The sequence below is a fragment of the Lonchura striata genome, chromosome 3 (assembly GCF_046129695.1).
Source record: "Lonchura striata isolate bLonStr1 chromosome 3, bLonStr1.mat, whole genome shotgun sequence".
Taxonomy (NCBI): domain Eukaryota; kingdom Metazoa; phylum Chordata; class Aves; order Passeriformes; family Estrildidae; genus Lonchura; species Lonchura striata.
The window spans coordinates 110805950-110811626 of record NC_134605.1 but is presented as its reverse complement, the minus strand read 5'-3'; the positions used below and the strand labels follow the sequence as shown (position 1 = coordinate 110811626).

The 5677-nt window shown below is 51.4% G+C and overlaps 1 long non-coding RNA gene across 1 annotated transcript; it reads left to right on the top strand.

Moving 5' to 3' along the window:
* The first annotated feature begins 2616 nt into the window (after window positions 1–2616).
* On the top strand, window positions 2617–4562 carry LOC116183504 (uncharacterized). The gene is made up of 3 exons (XR_004148138.2): window positions 2617–2740; window positions 3572–3796; window positions 4429–4562. It is a non-coding gene; the product is annotated as an uncharacterized LOC116183504 (long non-coding RNA).
* Window positions 4563–5677: the final 1115 nt, after the last annotated feature.

Below are 5677 nucleotides of genomic sequence, written 5' to 3'. Positions count from 1 at the left end.
CCAAAAAATGCTCCAGGGAGAGAGGGAGGGTTACAGGCTACTGAGAAATGTGTGTGGTTTATATTTTTCAGGCTACTGAGTAGTTGTCTATTTTATGTTTTTTATGTTATCTGAATTTTAAGGATTTGTGGGTTTGTTTGTTGTTTGTGTTTGGTTGGTATTTTTTAATATATAAATCCATGTCTAAGAGACTGCAGACATGAAAAGCCACTCTGAAGTGGAGGAATATTGGAAATAATTTATGTTGAAAAAGAGCTTTAAAATCCTTGAGTCCAACCATTCCTTCAGCACTGCCAAGCCCACCATTAACCCAAGTGCCACATCCATCTTTTAATTCCTTCCAGGGCTGGGGACATCAGCACTTCCCTGGCAGCTTGTTCCAGTGCCTGACCACCATTTCAGTGAAGAAATTGTTCCTAATGTTCAATAAAAACCTCCCCTGGTTCACGTTCAGCTCCAGAGCCTGGCTCTGCCCATCTGCAAATGAAATGTGGGGAGCCCCAGGCACAGCACCAGCCCCCACACAGGGCACAGCAAAGCACACACAGGTTTCCACAGTGATGTGCACCCTTACAGGAGGGTTTTGGAGGCTCATCTGGGGTCTGCAGATGTCCCACAGCTCACACAAACACCCCAAAATCCTGCCCCTGCTGTCCTCTCTGTTAAATTTCCCTTTACCAGCACCCACACCCCAAATGCGGCATGATCCGGGCAGGAGAGCATGGCCAGGTCTGAGCCCCAGCCAGGAATGAGGCACAGGGACATCATTTCCCAAAATATCCTGTACCAGCGAATTTTGGCCCTTCGCTCTGGCACATCCACTGGGCAGATGGTGGCAGGACATGGCTCAGGTAGGGAGGCAGCTCCTGCATGCTCCACATCCTCCTTTTCCCTCTGCTTCCCAGCAAGAAAGGGGCTGATTAGCACAAAATCCATGGCAACCCGGCCAGCAGCCTCGGAGCTGGCTCCTCGCTCCCTCCCCTGCTTGGAGAGCCTTTGTGTGCTGCTGGCACAGCCCTCAAGCCCTCACTTCTTGCTCTCCTGGATTTTGGAGGGAGTAGCTTTGCTCTTCTCTTCCCCTCCGGGCAGAGCTGGCTGGGGAACTGAAGATTCAGGTTTCCTCCTTACATGTAAGGGATAATTTTGTTCCTTTTCCTCTTCCTAGGGAATTTCTGAAGAAGCCAGACAAGGGATATGCCCTCAGGATTCAGGCTTGTCCTCGAGGTGGGTAAATACCCTGGACTGATGTCCCTAAAAAGATTATTTCCACCTGCAAACAGCACAGGGGAAAAAAAATTCAGCCTGTGACTGCAAAAATCTTTTCAACAACCACCTGGCAATTAGAGAACAGGGTGTTCCCTGAGGAAAAACCCCATAATGACAGTCAGATGTGGCCTTCTTTGGGGTTAAGGGCATTCCTGGAGTAGTGAAGCAGCATTGGTTCCCTCTGGGACTCACAGAGTATCCTGACTAAAACCAGCCTGGAGACCAGTCTGTGCTTTGCCTGAAATCTGGAATTGCAGCCTGCTGAGGATGAATCAATAGGAAGAGGGGAATATTCCCTTCCAAGTAAAGCCAGGTTAGAGGGAATCCCCCCAGACCCTCTCTGATCCCTCTCACCGAGCCCACTCCAGACAGGAAAACCATTTTAAAAGCATCCCTTGAATCCACCCATGAGGATTTCCTTCCCTGAAGAAATCAGCCCCTGCAGGGCATGGAACCCTCCAGGTACCTGGACAGGGTGAACTGAACTTTTTACATCCCATATTGCAGAATTCCTGCCATTCCCCCTGAACATTTGCATCCCATATTGGCAGAATTCTTGCCATTCCCCCTAAACCTTTACATCCCATATTGGCAGAGATCCCTGCCATTCCCCCTCAACCTTTACACCCCCTATTGGCAGAGATCCCTGCCATTCCCCCTAAACCTTTACACCCCATATTGCAGAATTCCTGCCATTCCCCCTAAACCTTTACATCCCATATTGGCAGAATTCCTGCCATTCCCCCTAAACCTTTACATCCCATATTGGCAGAATTCCTGCCATTCCCCCTAAACCTTTACATCCCATATTGGCAGAGATCCCTGCCATTCCCCCTGAACATTTACATTCCATATTGGCAGAATTCCTGCCATTCCCCCTAAACCTTTACACCCCATATTGGCAGAGATCCCTGCCATTCCCCCTGCTCCCCTTGGCAATCACTCCGGGAGACCGGGGTGACCCCCTGAGGAATCCTGAGCTGGAATCAGGAGCCAGCTCAGGCCAGCTTGGCCTTCCCAAATCCTGGCCAAGCAGCCCAACACGCTCTGGCTGGTGCCACTAGGGATGGCAGACTACCACAGCAGCAGAAGCATCGTCCCCTCAGCATCTTCGAGTGAAAACCTGGGAATCGGGCAATTCTTGGCAGTGGGGGCTGGGGCAGGGAACTTTTGGAGTGCTGCAGGAGGACCTCGGGTGCCTGGCACGATTCACAGCGTTCGAGTGGCTCTGCTGAAGCTGCAAAGCCGGCTCTGCCTAAAGATAAGGCTGAGCCTGCAGCCCGGGCTGGCCGGAGCCCAGGCCGGCACAAAGAGAGCTTTGTGCGGGCGGGATGCTCAAGGGGATGGGGCAGAGCGGCTCCAGGAGGGTATTGAGGGCCCGGAGACAAAACGGGGAGAAGCTGAAAGGGAACCTCTCTTTCTTTGCTGTCCGGGAGGTGGAAGGGAGCTGCACATCGGGATTAAAGAGCCGCAGGTGATCAAACCCCCGCGGCCGCGGGGCGGTGGAAGGGGAACAAAGCGGCGCAGGGGGGAGCGGGGAAGGCAGAGTAAAACACTTAAAACACTCCCGGGGGATCTGATGGGAAAGAAAGGAACTGCGAGGCTGAGCCGTCGCGGCACCTCCTGGATCTGCCAGGCTGGAGCTCCTTAAAAGCCGTGTTTCCTCTGGGCTGCGATGCCAGGCGTGAGGTGATGGAGGGTGGGAGGAAGGCAGGGTGGTACCCAGGGAAAGCGCGTCCCTGCGTCCTGTACAGGCTGGGATGGGCACACACACAGCGTGATCCGGGCGTGCAGAGGGCCCATCTGAAATCCCCCTGCCACCACGAGCAGTGGCTGAAGGATTGCAGCTGAACTTCTGGCAAGGGCAGTTTGGCTTCAGGTCAGAGTCAGGTTTGGGTTGGGGGGGACACTGGAGGTCACCTAGTCTGAGGTTTCACTAGAGCAGGTTACTCAGGGTTGTGTCCAGATAACTTTTAAAAATCTCCAGGGAAGGATGAATCCAGAAGCACACAATGGTTTAGGTTGGAAGGGACCTTGAAGTTCATCCATGGGCAGGGACAAGTTCCTCTATCCCAGGTTGCTCCAAGCCCTGCCCAGCCTGGCCTTGGACACTTCCAAGGATCCAGGGGCAGCCACAGCTTCTCAGGGCAGCCTGTGCCAGGGCCTCCCCACCCTCACCCTGAATAATTTTTATCTAAGATCTAATCTAAATATCCCCTCTTCTCGTTTAGATCTGTTCCCGTTTTCGTGTTACTCCCTGCCCATGTAAAAAGTTGTTCATCCTCTTTTCTATAATTCCCTTTAGGCACTGGAAGGGGCTCTGAGCTCTCCCTGGATCCTTCTCTTCTCCAGGGAACACCCCCAGCTCTCCCAGCCTGGCTCCAGAGCAGAGCAACTCCAGCCCTTGGAGCAGCTCCGTGGCCTCCTCTGGACCTGCTCCAATGATTCCATGTCCTTATCCTGAGACTCCAGGGGTGGATTCAGTGCTCCAGGCTGGATGTCACAAGGGCAGAGCACAGGGAGTGGAGTGGTCAGTCCTGTCCTCATCCACCAGTGTTTGACCTGCTGTTCATAAAGAAGGAGCAGAGGAAAATTGAGGTCAGGGGTGGCAGGGGGGGCTCTCAGAGCTGTGAAGTAACTGGACTTGCACCTGGAGAGAGGTCTGAGGAGCTCTAGGCTGAGAGGACTTTGGATTTCAGGAAAGTTGACTTCAGCTTTTTGGGGAACTCTGAGGTTGTTTTGAAGGGGAGAAGGTGTCCAAGACAGCTGGCTGATTTATTTTAAAAGAAAACTCATTCAGAGCTTGGGAACAAACCCTGCCTTTGCTCATGAAAATCAGGAATTCTAGCACAAAGCCTCCTTGGCTAATTAAGACACTTCTTAGTGAGCTGAGCTGTTAAAAGGGAGCATACAAGAAATGGAAATAAGGAGAGGAAATGAAAGAAGAGTGCAAATGCAAGGCTGGGGTACTTAGGCATGAAAGCTGGAGGGCTGAGGACCAGCTGGAGCAGAGAGTGGCCAGGGATGCTGAGAGTGACAAAAAGAGGGGTTGCAAGTGTTTTAACAGCACACTCCATGGAAAATGTGTGCGGGTTTTTGGATGGGGGGACAGCCTCACGAAGGGTGATTATGGCAAAGGTTGAATTCCCTTCTTTGCCTCAGTTTCTGTAGGTCAGACTTGCTCCAAGATTCTGCAGAGAACAGCAGTGTTTGGGAAGGAGAATAACCAGCAGCTGAAGAAATTAAATTTTACGGGCTGTTTAGTGAAAATAAATGTATTTACATCCATGAGACTGGATGAGAGTGCTCTAATGGAACTCTGTGGTCGGAATTGTGGGGCTGCTGCCTGTCATTTACAAAAAACTCCTAGTGTCTGATCTTTGCCCATCCTCAGATGTCTCCAACATTTATACACACCTTAAAAAAGGAAAAAAGGAGGATTTGGAGAGCTCTGGAGGTCAGCCCCACCTTAGACCTTGGAAAAATCATGGAGTGTGTCCTTTGGGAATTAATTTCTGGACGTGAGAAGACCAGAACCCGCAGAGGCCAAGTTTAGTTCTCTGGAGGCTGGTGCATAAGGTGCTCTGCAGAAATGGAATTCCAGGTGAGAGGAAGCACACAAAGCAATCAGCCTTTCTTCTTCTGTGGCAGTAGCTTTGAACTGGGCCCACGAGGAAGGCTGGCATTTTGAGGATGTGAAGAAATCCCTTAGGAATCAAATCCTGGTGCTAAATCCTTTCCTTCCCTGCCAGAACTGGGAAGAAATCATGAGCAATGAGGCAAATTTCACCTCACTCTGTGGCACATGGCAAGTCTCGAGGCTTGCACCAAGATCAGTCCCTGCCCTTGCTCATCCTCAAGGTGGGATGGGAAAATGGTGAAAAACTCCAAAAAGGGCTTTTCCCAGGAAATATGGCTGGATATATACAGCCAGCCCCGGGTTTGAAATGTTCCTTTTAGCTCAGGGCAGGACCTCAGCCTGGCTCTCGTGTGACATCCTGGCTTTTCCCACCCAGGAAGATTTTTTGGTGGCTGTATATTTTGCCCAAAGGAATGATTTCCAGGAGCACCACAACCTGTCATCCTTCACAGAGGTGCTGGAAGCTGCAGCTCCTCCCTGCAGAGCCCCTGGGACATCCTTCCTCTGCCATCCTCTCTTCCTGCACGGCAAGGAGCTCTCTGATAAATAATTCCCTCTTTTTTTTGGCTGATTGCATGCTGTTACTAGGAAACCTCCTGGCATCCCTGGGACTAAAACTTGGAGCAGGCTGGCAGCTAATGGAGATAATTAAGATTTTATAGCCACCTTTTTGAACGAGCTGGCCAACCCTCCCTGTGGGGGTCTCAGAGGACTGGGGTCCTCTGTCTGAGCTGAGTGGGCTTGGAAGAGACCCAGGGAAGAGAAAATAAC